General features: G+C 41.6%; 1 long non-coding RNA gene across 1 annotated transcript in view; it reads left to right on the top strand.

The window, feature by feature from the left end:
- LOC138742487 (uncharacterized) overlaps positions 1 to 14,382 on the top strand; it is a 102,712-nt gene extending 88,330 nt beyond the window's left edge. The window contains exons 3-4 of the long non-coding RNA XR_011344222.1: positions 12,619 to 12,744; positions 13,674 to 14,382. This is a non-coding gene — a long non-coding RNA (uncharacterized lncRNA). The remainder of the gene's footprint in view (positions 1 to 12,618; positions 12,745 to 13,673) is intronic.
- The last annotated feature ends 8,981 nt before the right edge of the window (positions 14,383 to 23,363 follow it).

The following is a 23,363-nucleotide window of genomic DNA, read 5'->3' as shown; positions in this document are numbered from 1 at the left end:
AAGGCAATCCTTCAAGCATTAAAGACCAGGGGTCTACCCGTCTCCCAGTGGCAGGAAGTCCTTCCCGATGCCCTCTATGCAATCAGATCCCTGTACCACCACCAACGCCATGCCTCATGAAAGACTGTTTTCCTTCCCCAGGAAATCAGCACTCAGGAAAATGCTACCATCCTAACTGATCTCCCCAGACCCTGTCCTACTCAGGAGGCACGTACGGGGCCACAAGACCAACCCACTGGTCGAGAAGGTCCACCTCTTCCACACCAACCTCCAATATGCCTCTGTGATGTACCGAGACAGACATGAGGTCACAGTGTCTATCAGGGGCCTGCCCTGCACAGGGGACCACGCTAACCCAGGACCATATCCACAGACCCCCCCCACACTCGGGCACCTTACCCAAACCCAGCATACTCCTACCCGACTGGGAATGGGCAGCTGCACCACAGCCAGCACCACGATGGTCCACAAGGAACAGAAAACCACCAGACCAACTGAACTTGTGATGGTCACCTGACTTTTCTCCCGGGGACTTTTTTGAGGCTCATTGAGGTGAATGTGATGATACACCACTGGTTGGGAAATCACCCCCCACCCCGCCGAGAAGGAGAATCGGAGGAGACAACCTGCGAAACGGTGACCACGGCGGTGGAGCAGTGAGGGGGCTCTGCAGCTGGGGACCAGCGCAGGCAGCAGGTGGCTGGCAACTCAAGGTGAGGAACCCATGGAAGCTGTGGGCTGCTGGAGTCTGCTGTTGGGAAACTTGCACCGGGTTGCAGACTGCTGGAGACTGGCTCAAACTGGCTGGAGGAATACTGAGTATTGGAACCTGAATGTGAGGGGGTGCTGAGGGCACTGAAGGGTCCCTGACTGGTTCGGAAATTCAGATCTGGAGTTCAGGTTGCCAATGTTTGGACTGGATTCTGCATGACTATTGAAGCTACGGAAAGGCTCAAGGTGAATCTATGGACACTCAGTGACTCTAGGGAACTCTCTTTTGCTTCTCTTTCTCTGACTGCAAGTCTAAATGTAAGAAATGTTATAAGTGCTTAGGCAATTTCTGCTGGTGGCAAATCTGTCTGCTGCAAGGAATTTCATGTAATAGGACACTGTCTTATTAATATGACAATACATTGAATCTTGAATCTTCAATCTTGAACCAAAGATCTTTGCAAATGTATGTTTCCATGACACTCCAGATGCCTCCTCATGTTGGAGAAGAGCAGGAATAAAATAAAGCAGGAAGTCAAAATATATGCTGGACTTATTAAAATAAATAAGGAACAGTGTGATTATGGAAAATTTACAGGGAAGGTAAACAGGAATGTGATAGAGCTTGCCAAATGGTTGGCAGCAAATATAAAACAAATTTTATGGCCAATTGCTGAGAAAGGTAGTTGCGAGGAGATTCCAAACATAAAATGTATTCATGAAACCAACAGCATGAGTGAATATCAAATAAATATTTTAAAAATTAGACTTAAAGATTTTGCTGCAGTTTCATTAAAAGGAAGATGCCATTGCAGTTCTGGATGGGCTAAAAGTTGATAAGTTAGACCATAAGATGTAGGAGCAGAAATAGGCTATTCAGCCCATCATTCAGCCCTATCATTCCATCATGAGCTGATCGATTCTCCTACTAAGCCCCTCTCCCCAGCTTCCCCCCCCCCCCCCCCATAACCCTTGATACCTGCAATGAACTGGGATTCACTGGTAGTGTGTTGTGCTGATGGCTCCACCCCCATTTGCTATAACCCTGGTTTCCCGCCTAAACCAAGAACCCTTCTGAAGATTACTGTGAGACTCTACCCATAGTTATAACTAATAAAAGCATTTGTTCTCCCTCCATTCATGAGAGCTTTTATTCAAGATAAAATGTCCTTGCTATTCAAGAACTTATAATACTTAGCCTCCACAACACCATGTGGCAACAAATTCCACAGATTCACCACTCTCTGGCTAAAGAAAAATTTCCATAACGGCACCACCACCATCTCCATCACCACCACATTTGCCTCCTTTCTGGACACATCAGCCTCGAATTTGCTTTCTTCAAGCTGAAACCCAGTTTTGTCTTCGGGGTATAACGGCGGAAGACACAAAATTTTGGCATGTCGTAAGTACATTGGATGCAGCCACTGCATTAAGAGGAAGCAAATTTATTGCTCATCCTCTGGCAGAAAACCAGTACACCAGGTTCTGCCAGTTTCTTCTTGACACATTGGAACTTACTAGGCATGGACGTGGCATGTGTCTTTTGAATATGGAAGCCCGAGGTGACAAGAATCCATCAGACCTGATGAATGAGATGCTGGCATTATCAGATGGTCATTCCCATTGTCTGCTTTTTAAAACCTTATTTCTGTCAAAACTTCCAGCTCACGTTGCCATACCCATTAGTAACATGGATATCTGACATCCCCATGACGTGGCTCGAGAGGCTGACAGGCTCTATCGTATCCTACACAAGAGTCTGCCTGAATTCATCCAGTCTTTTCGGCAGAAGCATCTCCATAGCAGCCTCCTGTATCTAGAGTCCAATCCAAGAAAGAAGTCTGGAAACGAGAGAGCCAGCTGCCAGTAGTGGCCTCGGCAACTGGCGTACATACAGGCCTATTGTATCTTCAGGATGATGTGGGTAAGCGGAAATTCCTTGTAGACACAGGTGCTGAACTTAGTTTGCTCCTACCGATCTATTTTGAAAGGACGCATAAAAAACGCCACTTGACCCTGTGAGCGGCGAATTGAACTGCTTTTCCAACTTTCAGCACTAGACTAGTCGCAATCGGAATAGGTGGAACCACATTCCATTGGAACCATATCCTCTTTTCTGTCGCTCAACCCATTTTGGGTGCAGATTTTTTACATTCCCACGACTTATTGGTAGACGTAAAATGCAGAAAATTAGTTCATGCCACCACCTTTCAGACATATCCACTGGCGTGCATCAAGGGAAGAGTTTCACAGCTCAGTGTACATACGTTACACAAGGACGCATATACTGCTCTGCTCAATGAATTTCCCCATATTCTAACCCCTAAATTCAATGCCTCAAGAACAGCCCATGATGTCTCTCATTACATAGACACATCAGGCCAGGGCTCGTAGTCTGGTGCCTGATTAATTGCGGAAAGCAAAAGCAGAATTTAAAGCAATGGAAGAATTAGGTATCATCCGACGCTCACAGCCTTTGGGCCTCACATTTGCATATGGTACCCAAGAAGACAGGTGGATGGAGACCCTGAGGCGACTACCATAGGCTTAATGATGTCACCACACCTGACAGATACCCAATTCCACACATACAGCATTGCTGCATATTTTCAAAGATTGATTTGGTTGAGGGATATCATCAGATACCGATTCATGAAAATTACACTCTCAAGACTGCAATTATTACGCCGTTTGGGATTTTTGAATTACTCAGAATGCCATTTGGCTTAAAGAATGCCGTGCTAACTTTTCAGTGGCTTACGGAGATTTAGATTTTGTGTATACTAACTTGGACAACATCCTTGTAGCAAGTCAAAATTAGCAAGATCACCACTTGCATTTGAGCTGTCTTTTCCAAAGGCTCCAAGAACTTTGGTCTGACAATTAACCTCGACAAGTGTCAATTTGGCAAGTCAACCATAGAATTCTTAGGGCATAAAATTACAGCAGGTGGCATATCTCCGTTATCAGGCAAGGCAGATGACATCCGTACATCCTCCAGACCTGTCGCCGTCAAAGGGCTATAGAAGTTTTTGGGAATGATAATTTTTTTTTATCACAGATTTATTCCCAGGATTGCTGGCATCCTGTGACCCCTGTTTGACATAATCTCTACTCCAAACAAAAACATTACCTGGACCACAGAGGCAGAGGCCGCATTTATGTCCGCCAAAGAGGCATTAGCCAAAGCAGCAATGCTTGCGCATCCAAATCCTGAAGCTGCTTTGACGGTGAGCACAGATGCCTCGGGAACAGCTGTGGGTGTAGTTATGGAACAATACATCAATTGCCATATCAGCCCCTTGCCTTCTTTAGTTGTCATCTAAGACCAGTGGAAATGAAGTACAGCGCTTTTGATCGAAAACTATTAGCACTTTATCTGGCTATAAGGCACTTTCATTATATTTTGGAAGGTCAACATTTCACCATATTCACAGACAATAACTTGCTCATTTTTGCCTTTAACAAAGTCACAGATCCTTGGTCGGCAAGACAACAATGATATTTGTCCTACATTTTGGAGTTTACTACGGACATACGTAATATTTCGGGAAAAGACAATCTGGTCGCAGATTTTCTCTCTAGATCAAGTGTGTGCCATATTCAAGGTGGAGTCAACATTGCTGAATTGGCTGCAGCACAATCTGTGGATCTGGATATACAGGCATACAGTACAGCTATTACTGGACTCGACAATCAACAGGTAGCACCACAACAAGGTAGTCCAGAAGTCCTTTGTGATGTATCGTTGGGCTATCTTCGACCATTGGTCCCATTATCTTGGTGATGGCATCTTTTTGATGACATTCACACCCATCCATCAGGACTTCAGTCAAAATAATGTCAAACAAGTACATGTGGCATGAGCTGAATAAAGACGTCACGCAATGGACACCAATGTGTATATCCTGCCAATCTGGGAAAATTCAACACCACACCAAGGTACCCCTGCAGCCTTTCCTGACAACATGAAGACGATTTGAGCATGTGCACATGGATCTGGTTGGACCATTACCAGTATCACAGGACATGAGGTATATTCTCACTGTAGTAGACCACTTCACATGCTGGCCAGAGGCCATTCCATTATCAGTCAGTGAAACTGAGGCATGTGCTAGAGTGTTCATCTTAAATTGGATTGCTAGATTTGGAGTGCCTACACACACAACTTCGGACTGTTGTCCACAGTTCACTTCGCCGTTATGGGCTTCTTTGACTCATTTTTGTGGTATACAGTTGCACCACACTACTGCCATCCAACAGCCTGGTGGATCGTTTCCATCAACAACTTAAATCTTCACTGAAGGCCTGACTCACCGGCCCCAACTAGGTCAATGAACTACCTTGGGTTCTACTAGGAGTACAAACAGCTCCAAAAGAAGATCTGTCTGCATCATCTGCAGAATTGATATATGGTTTGGCCATTATGGTTCACAGCAAGCATCCTGTACCAAACTGCATGGCAAACCCAGGCAACAAGTACTCCAATCACTATTAAACACTGAATTTGTATTCATACAAAGACAGGTTCCAGCGGCACCATTACTAAAATTATTTTGTGTGATTAAGAGAGATGGAGCAGTGTATATCTATATATATATAGATATACATATTAGACATTGGAGGGCATCCACAGCTATTCAGCATGGACAGACTTAAATCTACCCATACGGACCCTACTTCACCAGTTCAGTGTCCTCAATCCACCTAAGTCAAGCGTAGGGTCAAGGCAGCACCCACAGTGGTAGAAGTAGAGACCTATTCAATTGTAGCATTTTGAAGGGACCTGGATCACAACTCAAAAGCTCAGAATTTACAGACCAGTGGAGCAAGGGCTAGGGAGTGGAACTGGCTAAATGACCCCCTGCTGAGAACTTTCTATGATCTGTAACCATAACGTGTAATTATGCTCGCATAAAATAATTTTGGAACTATTACTCTATTGAAGATGATTTGCCAATAACCTGTGCTCTGCCTGTAGTGTTGAGTTCAAACATGCTTATAATAAAAACTACCTTGAGCCTGGAGTCACGTGCATAGCTTGTTTTATTTTACCATATTCTTAGTGAACAATAACATATGCAGGCTTTTCCCTTCTGGTCCCGAGCAAGCCTCTCCATGATATAGAAGTCCTGCTGCATGAAGTTATCAGCCCACTTAACGTCCCACCAATAGCATTACACTACATCCCCCTTACTTTGTATTCAAAAACCCCTTTTCTGTGGCTTCACCAGCTCCAGTTACCTTTACTCATTCTAGTACAAATACACATAAAACATTTACAATACACAAGTTCTTCTAGAATCTGGGTGTTTTACAGTCTCTACAGATTCAGTCTCTGCGGTCTCTTTACTTCTTGGCCTAACCTAGTTCATATTATGCCAGGCGAACTCTTGTGGCCCACTGATCATACAACCATGGGCTGTGGTGCACAGAAGTTACTGTTCCTTGCTGTCTTGCATGGGAGATCCACACCTCATGTCCAGGTGCCAGCTTTTCAAGGTCACTCATTCTCTGTCTCTTGTTATACCACTTTGCATTCTTGCATCTCTTCTCTCTCCTCATTCTGGAGCTGTAGCAGGTCTGGGAGTATCTCTCTTGGATGGTCATTAGAATCATGCAAAGGCACATCCTATTAGCAACTGGGCTGGACTGTAGCCATTGCTCAGCGGTGTGGCTGTTTGCCAGTAGTGCACGGTAAGGGTTTTTTGCCTTCTTGAGCAGGTTCTTCACTGTTTGTACTGCTCGCACTGTATTGCCATTGCTTTGTGGATACTTAAGGCTACAGATCATGTGCTCGAATCAGTAATTTGCTGTGAAAGCTTTTGTGTTTTGTCCAGAGAATTGTGGACCATTTTCCCTCACTAATGTCTCTGGAATGCCCTGCTGTGCAAACATCGATTTTAAATGTACAATTACATTTAGTTCATGTCAGGCTGAATTGTGCTTTTTCTATGAATCCAGAGAAATATTTCACCACTAATAAGTATTGTGTTCTCTCCAAGAGTGAATAAGTCCACGTCAAGTTTTGTCAAGGCCTCTCAGGGAATTTACTCAGCATCTTACGTTTGTCCTTTCTTGAATGCACTTTCTGCACTTCAAGACAATCTCACTTATTTGATTAATCAGACCTGGGCACCACACTGTTTAATTGGCCTGTTACTGGCACTTTCCAACCCTTGGTGGCCCTCGTGTATTTTCTCGAGTACCTCGTTCTGTATGTTAGCCGGAATAACTAATCTTGTACCACGCAGTAATCCATTGTGCACATTCAGAATACCTCTCTAGTGTTTGACTGGTCCTTGTAACTGGTTTCTGTCTGGCCAGCCTCCAATGTAGTATTGCATGACCTGCATGCACATACTATCAGCGTGTAGTTGCTCACGGAGCTCTGTCAGCTATTTGTCGCTCATTGGGAGGTTTTCCATTACTGTCTCAATGTAAATATTGATGTCCTCCATGAGGTCTTTGTCACCACTCGTGGTTCCATCTTATAGTGGGGAGCGAGAGAGAGAATCCGCAGTTGTGAGGTTCTTTCCAGGTGTGTATGAGATCGTGTATGAGTATCTCATCAGCCTCATCCTGAACCTCTATAATCCATGGCGGCAGCGAATCCAGCGCTTGCTCACCTAGTAGACTCACGTGGTTTGTGGTGCATCTCCAACTCTAACTGTGGTCCCAAAATGAAACCGTTGAATCTCTCACAAGCCCAAGTCAGTGCCAATATCCCTATTTCCAGCTGCACCTACTGTTGTTCTGTTTCTGTTAGTGATCTGGGAAAGTAAGCGACTGGTGAACAATCATCTCCATCCTTCTGTAGTAAAACTCCTCCCAGTCCATATGATGAAGTGTCAACAGATATTTTCAGTTGCCTAGTTGGATCATACAGCTGAAGTACCAGTGTGGATAATGGCTCTCGCTTGAGGTTACTAAATGTCTCTGTTGCTCATGCCCCCACCTCCACTGGTTTTTCTTGGACAACAGGTCTCTCAGTGGTTTGTCCTTTTCAGCCAGGTTTGGTGTGAACTTTCCTAGTTGGTTCACCATACCGAAGACACTAGTGAGTTCACTAATATTTGTCAGCTTCTTCATGTCCTGCACAGCTCTTGACTTGTCTTGGTCTGAGTTCATGCTGTCTGCTGACATGATGTACCCCAGAAATTTCACCTGCCTCCTTCCAAACTCACACTTCACCATGTTGAGAGTGACCCCTGCCTTTTCTACTTGTTTTAGGACTGCATGGACCCTTGCGTTGTGTTGTTCCTTCTTGGTCCCCCAAGTGAGGATATCATCCATGTGGCAGACAACTCCCTCCAGGCCTGTAGTAACCTCAGTCACCATTCTGTTCTGGAAGTGTTCAGGGGTAGAGGAGATACCAAAGGGTAGGCGGTTGAAATAGTAACACCTGAATGGTATAGAGAGCTGAGTTTTTGGACAAAGGAATATGCCAAAATCCCATGTTCGCGTCCACATTAGTAAAATATTATACAATGGTGAGCATTGCTAGGGTTTGATGCACTGTAGGAACTATAAACATTTCTCTGCACACTGATCCATTCAAGGGTGTCATGACCACACAAATGTGAAAATCTTCTTTATTCTTTCTTGGTGCTACCATCATGCCACAACACCATTCTGTAGGCTCTTCTATGCAGCTGATAATTTCAAGCTTTTCCTTTCTTTCACGTTCTGTCTTCACTTTGCCCATGAATGGCAATGAGACCATTCGAGTTACTTTCAGTGAAAATGGTTTTGCAATCAGACTTGACTTTAATGATGTACGGCTTCTGTACTAACCTGTCTCCATCACAAAGTTTGGGGCATGCCTTCCTGACCATCTCCTGGTCTAGGGTATCCAATCTGGCTGCTAGCTGGAGTCTTACTGAAGTTGGTCTGCTCAACATCGCCTCTTGTAAGTCTCTCACCACGATTACCTCTTCTGTGGTGCTCCTCTCTCTGTATGAGAGCATTTCTTTTACCATTCCCAGGACCATCAATTTCACTCCCCCCAGACCGTAGAGTGGCTTCTGTGTTTTTCCTAACTTGCCATCTCAGGGTGTAATTCTTTTGAACATCGGCCCATATCAATTTTGAAGGTCACTTTGCTGGCTCCTACTTTAATGTCGGCCATCCAGGTCTCCTCTCCTGATGTTATTTCTCCAAGGAACGTCCTCCGCTACCTCATTCACCATGTGAATTGACCTACAGACTTTTCCGTAATGTCCTGTTTGCTGCAGTTGGGGCATTCTGCACTCCTGGCTGGGTACTGAAATGCTGAGTGGAACAGTAGTTTTCCACACATAGGGCATGTCTTGAACTCTACTTTGCTCTGCATCATCTTCTTCACTTTTTGCTGTCCTGGTGTCTGCCTGTTGCCTTTAAACTTCTGCTGTCTTCCTCTCTTAGGTTGCAGTGCATCTACTGCTAGTTTGCTTGCACCCATTTCTCGCAAGTCAGTTTGCTACCACTTTATCGCCTCTGACTGTCTAGCCATTGTGACTGCTTTCATGAGGGTGAGGTCTTTGACAAGTTACATCCTCTCCTACAGTGACAAATCTCTTAGACCCTCTATTTTTTTGTCCCATAAAAATTCATCGTGCAGATTCCCATATTCGCAGTTCTCTGCCAGAGCATATAAGGCTGTAATGAACGCGTCTACTGTTTCTGTAGGCTGTTGCACTCTCTTGTCAAATTTCGCCCATTCGTAAATTACGTTCTTCTGAGGCATGAAATAATAATCGAACCCTCTCCGTACTGCATCATACTGCTGCCGCTGCATGGCTGTTAAGTCTAGCCCCGTAGTACATCATCAGTCTCGTCCCCCATGCAGTTTACCAGCATATTCACCTGGTTAGCTTCAGAGGAATTATTTAAATAACTTGCCAGTCTGAAGCACTTGAATCTTCTTTTCCACTTCTCCCAAACCTGTGGCTTTGAGATGTTGAAGGGTTCTGGAGGTTTTATCATGAGAGTCAATGTTGGAGGAGCTGCCACTCCCAATTGGGGTGGCTCCACGTGTTCAGGCCCACCCTCCATCTTAACTTGTCTCTTTCACTTTTACTCTTTCGCAGTCCATCCTTCTTTCTGTGGCTCAAAGCTCCGCTTCTGGCACCACGTCAGGTTGCGTTCAAACACGCTCGTAATAAAAACTACCTTGAGCCTCGAGTCACATTCATAACTTGCTTATCCAAATAATATGCTGATTTAAAAGTTCTGAGTCCTGCAAATAGATTAAGTATATCCAAATTCTTGTTCAATTTTTGATTTTTCGTTGTAAGGGGTATTATTTACATATAAAATGTCATGTATGTATTCTGTTTTTTCTTAAGCTGTATTTTTTCATTGTATGGCTTATCAAGATTAATAAATAAAATTTTGAAAAAATTGATTTTCTCTTGCTCATAATTGTGACTGGCTGCTTTATCAATGTCCCTCTCTCAAACCTGTCCTTTCCCATTATAATGTTCTCCATTTTCTGCGCCTGCTACTGTGATTCATTCTATAATTAAACCTCCCACAGGAAGTGAAATATTTCATCTTTAGGGTGGAATCCAGAGCAGTTCAGAGACATTTGAAATGGAATCTGCAGTTGAAAATTCGCCTCACACTATTAGAAAGCGCAAACAACATTCATTTCTTTTTAAATGTAACTTTGCAAGCTCAACAACCAGTCAGAAAACTTCAATTTATTTCCTTCAATGGGAGTGGCGAGCTGGTTTATACTCTCTTCAGCTACATGTCGTTTTATGGAATTAATTTCTCACACCATCAAGATCTGGCAGAATCGGAGTTTTACTGCCCATTTTTTTACTTAAACTTCCTTGCAGCTCTATTCAAAATATCTTCAAACCAATGAACAAATAGTTCCATCTATAAAACTCTTTGTGGCAGCCACAGTTATCAAAAGACAACCACATTTTTTAACGATGGACCACATTCGGCCTGCAGTACTCCTCTCCGATTTGGAAATGGACCTGAAGGAATTTCTACTGCTCTGATTCATGAAAGTTTGGATCATTAAAGGGGTTCTCAAAAAATCAGATCGCGTTACCCAAACCTTCAGAGTGGGTCATGAAGAGATGAGTAGATTTGTGAGTCTCAGAATGCACAATGTTTAGTGAAGATCTTGCTATGTATTTTTATGGTGCAACAGGTTTCTTCATTGTGATTTATTTCTCAAGTCATGGCAAATTCTCACCAGCAGTTATCTAAATCTAATAGGGCAATAATCTCCAGTCTTCAGCCATCAAGCACATGAAACCTTTTGGATGAAGGTGGCACTGGCAAATTGCACAAATTCCTTATTTGGTAAACTGAGCCCCAAATTCCAAGTAACAGATGATTTTGTAATTATGATGAACAAAAGGTATCCAGTACAGAAGGACAAATGCTCAATTTAAACTTGCAGCAGCTGGGGGGATAGGTTATTTTCATCAGTTTTTTTTGACTAGAATTTTCCTTTATTTACCACAGAGCTAAAAATAAAGAAAACAAATTGGCAAGGAGTGAAAGGAAGTAGATAATTTACTAACAATTGCTTTACATCCTGTTGAAATTATGCCTCGTGATGAAACAGTTTGAAAGGTTCAAAGGTATCTTTCATTGTCATGTAAAAATGCATCAACTAAACATGATATACTTCAACTTTTGTCTCCTGTAAGGCAAACAGAGAGTCACCATGACCAATTCCTGGCACCCCTGACAATATGAAAAAGAAAAGCAAAAGAGAGTACATTCAGAAATATTGATGGTCTGTGGATTTGTCTCCGGTGCTCCCGAGGCCTTCAGGAGCTCTTCTTGCTCCTAGCACCTTCTTGAATCCCGAATACAAATCCTGGTTTCCATGAGTCAGTCTCCTGTAGCCCGCAACCCATGCGAGTCCTTGGACCGCAAGCCGCCAGCAGCCTGTGAGGGCTAATAATACTTTCCTTTGCTACCCTCAAGGCTTTTTTGACTGATAAAATTGATCTGAATTTAATGTTACCTAGCTGGAGTGAATTGGAATTACTGATTTGTAATGCTAATGAAGAAAATTTATCCCTGTAATGTATAATTAACTTCAAAAGAAAGCCCCCCAAAATAAGGTGCATAAATTGAGATTAAGATGGGAAGTGGATTTAAATAGACAAATAGATGAGAAAGACTGGATGGGATTAAGTAAAGATAATATAGCAAAAATTATAAATGTAAGGTATAGGTTGGTTCAATATAATTTTTTGCATCAGTTATATCTCACTTCTCAAAAATTAAAAAGATTGATCCCTATATTATCAGATCTGTGTTTTAGATGTGTAGGAGAGATTGGATCATTTTTGCTTTCTACTTGGCAGTGTCTTAAAGTTAAACATTTCTGGGTGGAAGTTTGTCATTTTTTATAACAAATAACTGGGGTTAACTTCTCACAGGATCTGATGTTATTTTTTTGGATAATATTAGGATTATAAGACCTAAATTTAAATCAACTATGTATCAAATTGAATTTTTACAAATTGCTTTAGCTGTTTCTAGGAAGTGTATAGCAACAACTTGGACACAAATTTCAGGATGGAGAGATGTCATGCAGAACTTTGTAGCTGCATTCAACTTGAGAAGATTGGTTACAGTTTACAAAATAAACATCATGTATTTTGGAAAATATAGTGCCCATATATTTACAAAATGTGGGTATGAATGTTTAGCAGATTCTCTGAAGACCTCATTTCTTGGTAGCCTCCAGTTTTAAATTTTTGATATATATAGTTTATTCCCTTGACATTCTCCAGTCCTTTTTAATCTTCTTCCTTTTGTTATTTTTTTGCAGAGGGAGGGGAGAGGGTTTGTATACCACATGTATAATTTTACTATTTTGGTTAAAAATTGTAAATAAAATATTTTTTTAAAAAGCCCCGGAAACTCTTTTAACAGGTTGCTTAAACCCTGCACAGAGTCATTGGCATTAAGACCAGGCATTCGGACCCTGTGGAACAGTGCTGTGTCCTCTCTCCCTGCTCTCCACAAAATTAAAATAGAATAACAAGATTGATGCCAAAGGTGAGATAGAAAATGCCTGTCATTTCATAATGTCTGCTTAGTATAAGCCTGGGATTGACATAAGAAAGGAGAGTTGTTGAAAGAAAAGTAATTGGAGGCAGTTTTACCAATGGAGTGAGAGCAGGAAATTTCACAAAGAATGCTCAGAGTAATGTGGCTAAATATACTAATGGACGAAGGAATATTAAAAGTGATGCAAACTGAAGTTTAAGATAATCTTTTGTGACTTTGAGACTATATTTATTACTGAGTAAGTGTTCACAGACTACAGCTGTCTGCCATTGTCCCCAGCAAACTCATTCCCAAACTTTGGAACTTAGATCTCAGTGCACCCTTCTGCAATTAGACTCTTGATTTCCTGTTTAGCAGACAACAATCAGTGAAGATGGGCATCAACAAAGGTGTGCTGACAGCTGGCTATAGTAAGTAGTCCTTTGATGTGGGTACAGTATGTGCTGACAAAAATCAAACCCAAGTTGATAAGACACATGAGAGAAGGTATAAATACAGCAGTGCTTATTGCTTTGCTAGTTAGTGGAGCAGTTAGTGCACCGCTGATACATCGGCAGCAGCCAGCGTTTGAATTGGTCGCTGTCTGTAAGGAGTTTTTATATTCTCTGTGAGTTTCCTTCAGGGGCTCCGGTTTCCTCCCACCATTCAAAAATGTACCAAAGTTGTAGGTCAATTGGGTAGCACAGGCTGAAGGGCTGAAAGGGCCCATTACCATGCTGCATGTCTAAATTTAAAATTTAAATTAAAATCTGTAATGAGTTCTGCTGCTGAGTGTGAACCTTCATCTCAACATGATTGGATCTTTTATTACTAAATAAGTGCTGTACATCACTGTTGCATCAGTTTATTGAGCTTTGAATTTAGCATGAAAAGACACTAATTATTTGGATTAGAATTTTGTTTTATTTTTTGGACAGGTGATCCCAGGGGTTTTATCAGCATCTCCTTGTCAGCTTGGACCGCCTTCACTGAAATACTAGAGATGGCCCAAGTGACATCTGCATTTTACACCTTAGAGCAGAGAATTCTGTAAAGTAACATGCTCTAGTCTAGAACATATAAGAAACTGATATGTTAGATCATAATGTGATTTGTCCTTGTCTATTCCATGGTCAAATTTGTGATATTGCCATATTGCTAGTTGGGATGTGTACAAGAACAAGACGATGTTAAGCTATCAGCCAAATTTTAACACAAGGTTGGCCTTCAACAGCAGTCCTTGCCACAGGAGTTATTAAAAATGATAATATATACAATAAAAAATACAATTTTAAATCTTTTGTGAAAAAAAACATTCAAAGCAATTCTGATCCCCAATGTCCAACAATTCTTTGTGCATTAGGCTGATTTTTTTTTTCATACACTTGCATTATTTTACTAATACATGAATACAGTAATAAACTAGAATGTTTTAATCAATCTCCTTAACTGTTAGGCCAACTGTATTAAATACAGATTTAACAAGCGATCAGAGCTTCCATTGGTGAATTGTCCTTGTGTCTAGCAGTGGAGAACTTTCTCCCAAAGGTTTATTTCAATAAAATTTACCAACTATATTGCTGTAAGCAAGAATTTTCTGCTTTAACAACACTGGAATATAATCAAAAATATAATAATGACATTGTTCAGAGAGCATTTATTCTTAGTTATTTTTTAAAAATTAATAGTTTAATATTCATGAATACAAAAGTACATCAGTACAAAATGTACAATTTTATATTTTTCACTTAAAACAAAGAATTAAAAGTGCCTGCATTTTTACAATACTGATGCCATTTTTTTTTTACTTTACCATGACCACTAGTCATCATTTCAAGCCAAGATCCTTTTGCAAAACAAAAGTGTTGTAGAGTGTGTATCCTGGAATGGCTGTACAGGCCAATCGTTAACAGGCACTGCTTGCTATGTACTTTAGGATACCCCATTCCTCAGAAAATAATAGTGTGTGTGTGAGATGGATTTTGGGTGAATAGGGGGTTGCAGAGGACCAAACCCACCCTCTTGACATTCCCTCCCAGATCCAGCAGCATGGCGAGGACCAAGACGGCTGGAGAAAATTCAGTTGAATTGAATGGCCAGATCAAGGTTCAATGCAAGGCTAGATCTGGTGAGAGGCATTAATTTTAATAGGTAGGCCCGATTTGGATTGCATGCGTCACTGGGGAGGGAGAGAGATATTGGAGAGGGAGCAATGATAATCACTGCATATGATCCAAATCACAACGTAGGTTTCACTCTGCCCTTAGTTACCTGATGCCGCCTCAGGCTCACAGCAGAGGCTGTGACATAAGAGTCCCAGCAGGAGCAAACACATCAGCCTCCCATCAAGGACATTGCTGGATGGTACCTGCACGGTACTGTTATGAATGAACAACCCTTTTAAATTTTGTTTGGGACTAAAGAAACTTTATTAGCACTAAAACAGGAACAGCAATGAAAAATTCACCAAACAATGGTAAAATCAAAATGATAGTTTTTATTAAACTATCGATAAAATAACATTTCTTACTCATCTCTAAACTTAATTTTAAATTTAACCCCACTATGCACAAATGTAAAATGTAAATGTGTGTGTGTAATTGAAGTCCCACTCTGAAAAGTAAAAGTTCAGCAATATTTTTGTTTGGCTTGAAGGTCTTAAATTCTCAGTTCAAAAATAATTATAAAGTGCTTTTAAACATAATATCTTCAGGCCTTTTACAACTATGCTTTCCACACAAAGAATCTTCCCTCTTTTCAAAGAGACAATGTGGCTATTTTCTTCCACAATCAATTTACAAACCCAGACAAGGGTTAAACAAATTAGGTTATCTTCTTCCACGATGAAGGGACAAATCAAACAAGAGTTAAATGAAGTGGCCATCCAAAAATAGATCCAGTAGAAATCTTCCCTCTTTTCCAAAGAGAAAGTGAAGTCATCTTCCACATTTCAAAAGCCACTGGTTCTGTGTTCACCTTTTCCCAGGAGGAACACACAGAATGACATCAATTCTAGTTATTGTAACTCAGCCCCATCTCTCAAAGTTTCAACCCCTGTGTTCCCATATTTTTTTACTTCTATCAACTCCAAGCAGAACTGATCCATTTGTTTCTCATTTTGATAATAAATTTCCAGCCTATTTCTCATGTCACATCATGTGTGACGTCATTTCTGTTTTTTGTAGCTACAAAAGTCTGACACAAATGTACTAAAAGCATTTCAGTTGTTACAAGATCAAACCAGCAACCACAAAGAAGGCATATCACACAGGGGTAAAGATGAACAATTACTCTATTAACAAAAATTCACTTTCAAACTTTAATTAAAAAAAACCCTTTTATAACAATGCCCACTAGTTATTATGCTAATTCATATAACAGTGTAAAACTAATAAATTCCCCAGCCTAACTATAACATATGTAATTAAAGTTTAAGTTATATTTCCAACCAGCCCACAGAAAAACTTAGACACAAAACACACACAAAACACACAAGACTCACAAAACTTCGATCTCAACCGAAGCAAAGATCAGTTTGTTTGGTAAATTGAAGCCAAAAGATCTTTGAGAGAGAGAGAGCACAATATTCGAAATTGTCTTGTGTTGCTTGCAGAGAGAGGAACAACTGGCTTGTTCAGATCCTTCCGGCTGCCTTCGGAATGTTCATCCCTTTTTGAAATCCCAATATTCTAAACTCTCCACCAGACCATGACTTATGTTCTGGGCCTTCTTCCACTCCACAGCACCACCCAGTGGTGGTTTATCGATCAAGTCCAGAAATTTCCAGATCATTTTCTGCACATGCTCAGTCCATCTCCCACTCTCTCAGCAGTCCACCTTCACCTTGGCTCTATAAGACAAACTGTCATTTTTTAACAAAACCACACAACACATAGGCCAATACACAACACAGAACTCTGTAACACAGTCCACTTATGTGTCTGAGAAGTCTGCTTTCCCCAGAACTAAAATGGCCCAACGTTTATACAGGTGCTTCTGAACTAACCCATGTTGTTTCGAATATCTCAAGAACTATCATAAATCCTTTTCATCTTCTTGACTCTAACTTCAATCAGCATCCATATTTCTCTCAAACTGGCTTCTGTCTTTTATCTCAAAGAACCATGTTTGTTTAAAATACTAATGTGTTGTCATTGTGCCCCTGTAACCACCCAAACTAACTTATAAAGACATTTATATGAGAAATATAGTTAAACATTAAATGAAAGATTAACATAAATCCATTATATCTTATTCTCTCGGTGAAATTTTGAACTTCTAAAAAGGTCAAAATTTTAAATTGCAAACTGCCATTTGTTTTTAAAAACAGATTCCACAGCCTTATACAATATAATATAAAGAAATATAGCAGAAACATACAAATTCAATGTCTAGATATTTAATCAGCAATAACGCTGTCTCTTAATGTCATTATAATATTTTATAACTAAGTCATATTCTTGCAAAATTAAACTCCAATTCAATTATCATCTATACTTATTTTTAATTTTACTCAGATTATGGTCAATGTAAACAATACTTAATCCCATAGCAGTTCAAGTATTTATTTCAAAATGTAAAGCAACTGAATGCACTTAGAGATAAGGGAGGAGTACAAATGCACTTTTAATAGCTTACAACCAATGGTCGGTTGACACAATAATCCTCAGGTGAATCTGAGGTAAGGCTGGAAAACCACGGTTTACATTGGGGTAGGTGAGGGTGGAACCAGGGGAGGAGCCAGCCATCTGAACAATACATCGACTGTGAATTCCAGTTTACTGCATTCACCTCTTCCTTCAGAATTGAGCCTGTGGGTGAAAAACAGACCATTCATTCAAAAAAACTAATACTTTACAAATATTTACGTTAAGTCTGTCAGGGGGTCTGGTCATTCTGCTTGAGTGCCGCAGTACTGGAGACTTTGGGCTTCCTGGACCCCCTGTGGTACAGGGTCAGTGGATCTCGAGGGCTCCGGCTTAATGAATTGGTACACTTGAGTGAATTGGTACACTTCCCGAGCAGTGTCCTCTGGGACCTTGAGTGGGGTACTCAGCAGTTCCTGGGACATTTGAGGCATCAGACCCTCAGTTCCAGTGGGTCCCAGGTCTCTGATCAAGATGGTGTTCTCTCTGCCATCAGGGTACGCCATGTAGGCATACATTTGGTTGGCGAGTAGCATGTGTACCCTCTCGGTCGGGGTTCAGTCTTGCTCCTCCTCGTGTACTTTTTCAGCAGAACTGGCACTGGTGCCATCAGCCAAGCTGGGAGAGTAGTCCCGGATGTGGATTATCTCTGGAATGTATACACAAGCTCATGAGGAGCTGAGGAGCAACCTTTTGGAGTGGAGCGTCGTGGGTAAGACTTCTTGTCAGTTGGAGTCTGGAAGGCATTTAGACCAGAGAGTCAACTTCACGGCCTTCCATACTGTCATGTTCTCTTTGGCAATTTGTCCGTTCCCCCGGGGATTGTAGCTAATCATCCTACTTGAGTCAATGCCCCTTACGAGCAGATATTGGTGGAGATCTTCACTCATAAATGATGAACCTCGGTCGCTATGTATATAGCTGGAATACCTGAACAGGGAGAAAATAGAGTGCAATGTCCTGATGACTGTAGTGGTGGTCATGTCTGGGCAGGGAATGGCAAATCAAATACTCAAAAACATTGAGAAAGTTCACTTTTCAGTTGGTGGAAAGGAAGGAACCCTTGAAATCAACACTGAGTCATTTGAAGGGGCAGGATCCCTTCATCAGGTACGCTTTGTCATGGTGGTAGAAATATGGCTTGCACTCCATGCAGACCTGGTCATTTCCTTGATGTCCTCAACAGAATAGGGCAGGTTGCGTGCCTTGACAAAATGAGCCATGCGACTGATGCCTGGGTGGCAAAACCTATCGTGCAGTGACCACAACTGGCACAGCTTCCACTTAACAAGGCATCTGGAGGTTCATTGAGAGTACCTGGCCTGTATGCTATGTCATAATTACAGATGGAGAGTTCAATCCTCCACCTAGTGATCTTATCATTCTTTATTTTGCCCCTTTTTTGCATTTTTAAACATAAAAGCCAGCGATTACTGGTCAGTGAGCAGTGTAAATATTCTGCCCGCCAGGTAATGCCCCCAGTGCCCGATGGCTCCTACAATGGCTTGAGCTTTTTTCTCCACAGATGGGTTCCAAAGCTCATGGCCTTGTAGAGTGCAGGAGAAAAAGGCAACCGGCCTTCCGCCTGGATAAGGGTAGCGGCCACAACATTGCTTTCCACCTGGAAGGGTGCATTCTCATCCACCACATGCTTTGCGATGTTGCTCCAAATGTAGTCGAAAGCTGCCTGGGCTTCGGCCGACAATGTAAAAGGGGTGGACCTTATCTGCATAGTGAATGACCCAGTGGGCATAGTAGGAGAAGAAGCCCAGGCACCTCCTTAAGGCTTTCATGGTCCTCGGGATCAGGAGGTCTAACAGGGGGCGGATTCGATTGGGGTCAGGGCCAATGATGCCATTCTCCACCACATAGCCCAGGATCTCCAGTGGTTTTGACTGGAACAAGCACTTACTGGAGTTGTCCGTGAAGTTCAGGGCCTTGGCCATGTGGAGAAACCTCTGGAGGTTGGCATCATGGTTTTCCAGGGAGTGCCCACAAATGGTGACGTTGTCGAGATGAGGCAAGGTGGCCTTCAACCAGTACTCAACCATTTTGTCCATCTGTCTTTGGAAGACAGAGACCCCATTGGTGATTCCAAAAGGGACCCACTGGAACTGATAGAGCAAAGGGAGGAGCCAGTCATCTGAACAATGCATAGACAGTGAATTCCAGTTCACTGCACAAAATGTTGCAAAGCTAATAAAATAGACAAATATTTTCAAATAACAGAATAATTCTTTGGAGTGTTTCTTGAATTTCTTAGATATACAAGCCATTGGATTTCCAACACCATCATTAGTCCTCTGTTTGTAATAATACAGCACCAGCTGCACCTTCACTAAAGCAAATGGCTTCTCAAAAATCAAGTGATTTAAATACAGTTTCTCAAATGCTTCTTGACAAATGACTGTCCAAATAAACCTTTCATTCTTTAAAATATCAGTCAAGGGAAGAGCAATATCAACAACGTTTTTCCAGAACTTTCCATAATATCCAACCCTTCCTAAAAATCTCCCAATAACTTTCTTACCCATGGGCATAGGAAATTCAGAAATTGTCTGAATTTTAACCTGAACATGCTTCAGTTTTCCTTGGCCAATAACAAACAAGAACATGACAAAATTCACTCAGCTAAATTAACATTAAAACTGGCTTCCAAAAATCTACCTTAAAATGACTCTCATAAGGATCTTGTGTGTTGTTACATCTTCTTGCCAGAGTTTTAACTATATACATAACTTTATTTACCTTAGATGCTATGTCATTGTGCCCTGAAAATCTTGCTCCAAGAAGTTTAGACATTGTTGAAAAAAACAATTAACAATTCTCTCAGAAGACTTCCTGTTGTACCAAACCTTCACTTTGTCTTGAGCCACTTAAATTCTCCTCAGATACCTTAGACATTTTTCCAGCAATCATTAAACTTTTAAACATAACCCAACAAATGCAACTGCACATCCTCATTAACCCACTATTCTTTTAGAAAACATTTATGGTTTTATTAACCTCATGTCCAAGTAACCAAGTATTCCCTTACTTCAAACAAAAGTACCATCTTCATCCCAATTCTTTTCATTTTTTCAACAATAAGCTCTCATCAGTTTTCAATGTTGAATGGAACTGTGATAGCCGTGCTCCTGTCAATGTACAAAAAGTACAACCAAGCCACTCAGTACAATTCAAACACACTTTATTCGAATAATGCTAGCTGGAATGAAGTCATTTGTGTTGGGTTGACAAGGTCACCTCACTAAGACTGTTTGGTCTCATTCAAAGAACACAGTCACAGGGTACAATATTTAAGGCTTTTTCCTGCATACAAATTGGATATAATTTCTTTGAATGTATTGTTACAATTTATGTTTTGCATTTTGCATTTTCTCTTCCAAAAGATAGGGAAATGTTTTGTTGTCAATCATTTATTCTTATCAAGTCCAAAGGGAGTAATTATAAGATAGCAAAGCGGAGTGGGAAATTAGAGGATTGGGAAACCTTCAAAGAACATCAGAGGGTAACTAAGAAAGCCATAAGAGACGGGAAAATGAAGTACGAGAGGAAATTAGCAGATAATATTGCGGAGGATAGCAAAAGCTTTTTTAAGTATGTGAAGAGGAAGAAATTGGTTCGGTCTAAAATTGGCCCTTCGAAAATGGGCAAGGGTGAAATTATTACCGGAAACAAGGAGATGGCAGAGGAATTTAACAAATACTTTGCAACTGTCTTCACCAAGGAGGATATAGGTTATAGTTAGTTAGGGGGTAGTGGTCTAAACTCCATCGGATACAAGTCCAGTTTTTCTAGCCTTTCAGCATATGACAACCCTGCCATCCCTGGAACTAACCTTGTAAATCTGCGCTGCACACCCTCTATAGCTAGTATGTCCTTCCTCAAGTTTGGAGACCAGAACTGGACGCAATACTCCAGGTGGGGTCTCACCAGGGCCCTGTATAACTGCAGAAGGGCGTCTCTGTTCCTATACTCCAATCCCCTCTTTATGAAAGCCAACATTCCATTTGCCTTCTTCACAGGTACCAAGAGACTTGGGGAACTTTACTGGGGAGGTAGGGGATCTAATGGATATCCGGATCCAGAAGCAGGAGGTTATGAGTAAATTGTTGGGACTGAGGGCTGATAAATCCCCAGGGCCTGATGGGCTGCATCCTAGGGTGCTTAAAGAGGTGGCTATGGAAATTGTGGAGGCACTGGTTGACATTTTCCAAAGTTCCATAGATTCCGGGGAGATCCCTGAGGATTAGAGAGTGGCTGATGTGGTGCCGCTTTTTAAGAATGGAGGGAGGGAGAAAACGGGAAATTATAGACCGGTTAGCCTGACATCAGTGGTGGGGAAGATATTGGAGTCCATCATAAAAGGAGAAATAGCAGAACACTTAGTCAGTAATAATAGTATAAGGGCTAGTCAGCATGGATTCCTTAAGGGTAAGTCATGCTTGACTAATCTTCTGGAATTTTTTGAGGATGTGACAAAGAGGGTGGACTCGGGAGAGCCAGTGGATGTGGTGTATTTGGACTTCCAGAAGGCCTTTGATAAGGTACCGCACGGGAGTCTAGTGAGCAAGATCAAGGAGCATGGTATTGGAGGTAAGGTGCTGACATGGATAGGAAATTGGTTAAGAGATAGGAAACAAAGGGTTGGAGTAAATGGGTCTTTTTCAGAATGGCAGGATGTGATGAGTGGAGTGCCTCAGGGATTGGTGTTGGGTCCTCAGTTGTTTGTAATTTATGTTAATGATTTGGATGAGGGGATTATAAATAACATGAGCAAATTTGCAGATGACACTAAACTGGGTGGCGGTGTGGGGTGTGAGGAGGATGTAAGGAAAATGCAGAGGGACTTGGACAGGCTGGAGGAGTGGGCGGCTAAATGGAAGATGAATTTCAATGTGAACAAATGTGAGGTTATTCATTTTGGGGGAAGTAATAGGAAAGCTGAGTATTATTTAAATGGAGACAAGCTAGGGAGTGGGGAAGTGCAAATGGATCTGGGTGTATTTGTTCACCGGTCACTGAAGGCTAGCATGCAGGTTCAGAAAGCTGTGAAGAAGGCAAATGGAATGTTGGCTTTCATAAAGAGGGGATTGGAGTATAGGAACAGAGACGCCCTTCTGCAGTTATACAGGGCCCTGGTGAGACCCCACCTGGAGTATTGCGTCCAGTTCTGGTCTCCAAACTTGAGGAAGGACATACTAGCTATAGAGGGTGTGCAGCGCAGATTTACAAGGTTAGTTCCAGGGATGGCAGGGTTGTCATATGCTGAAAGGCTAGAAAAACTGGACTTGTATCCGATGGAGTTTAGAAGAATGAGGGGGGACATGATTGAGGTATACAAAATCATCAGGGGGATAGACAAGCTGAAGTCTGATTACTTGTTCCCAATGATGGGGGAGACGAGGACTAGAGGGCATAGTTTAAGAATACAGGGTAGGCCCTTTAGGACGGAGATGAGAAAACATTTTTTTACCCAGAGAAGTGTGAATCTGTGGAATGCTCTGCCACAGAGGGTGGTAGAGGCGGATTCGCTGACTATGTTCAAAAGAGAGTTAGATAAGACTCTTGTGGGTAACGGAGTTAAGGGTTATGGGGATAAGGCTGGAAAGGGGTACTGATGGTAATGATCAGCCATGATCTAAAATGGCGGTGCTGGCCCGACAGGCCAAATGGCCTACTCCAGCTCCTATTGTCTATTGTCTATTGTCTATTGAATTAAGAGACATCCTTCTTGTATACAAAAATCAACAGAAATCTGGAAAGGTTACTCTCAATACACCAGTATCCGTTCTCTGCCTGCCTGATTTCTGGTTTCCAATTAACAAATGCAAATAAATAGTTTCACTCTCATCTTAAATTATTAAAGTTAACAGTGGTAGCTAAAACTTCTGGACAGAAACAATGTCAACCAGGGACTCAGTGGCACCATCAGTGTTGCTGGACACTTATTGCAGCCTTTGACAATTTACATCACGT

The sequence above is a fragment of the Narcine bancroftii genome, chromosome 1, assembly GCF_036971445.1.
Source record: "Narcine bancroftii isolate sNarBan1 chromosome 1, sNarBan1.hap1, whole genome shotgun sequence".
NCBI classification, from domain to species: Eukaryota; Metazoa; Chordata; class Chondrichthyes; order Torpediniformes; family Narcinidae; genus Narcine; species Narcine bancroftii.
Note: the sequence above shows the minus strand (reverse complement) of the source record. Positions and strands in the feature narration are given on the sequence as shown.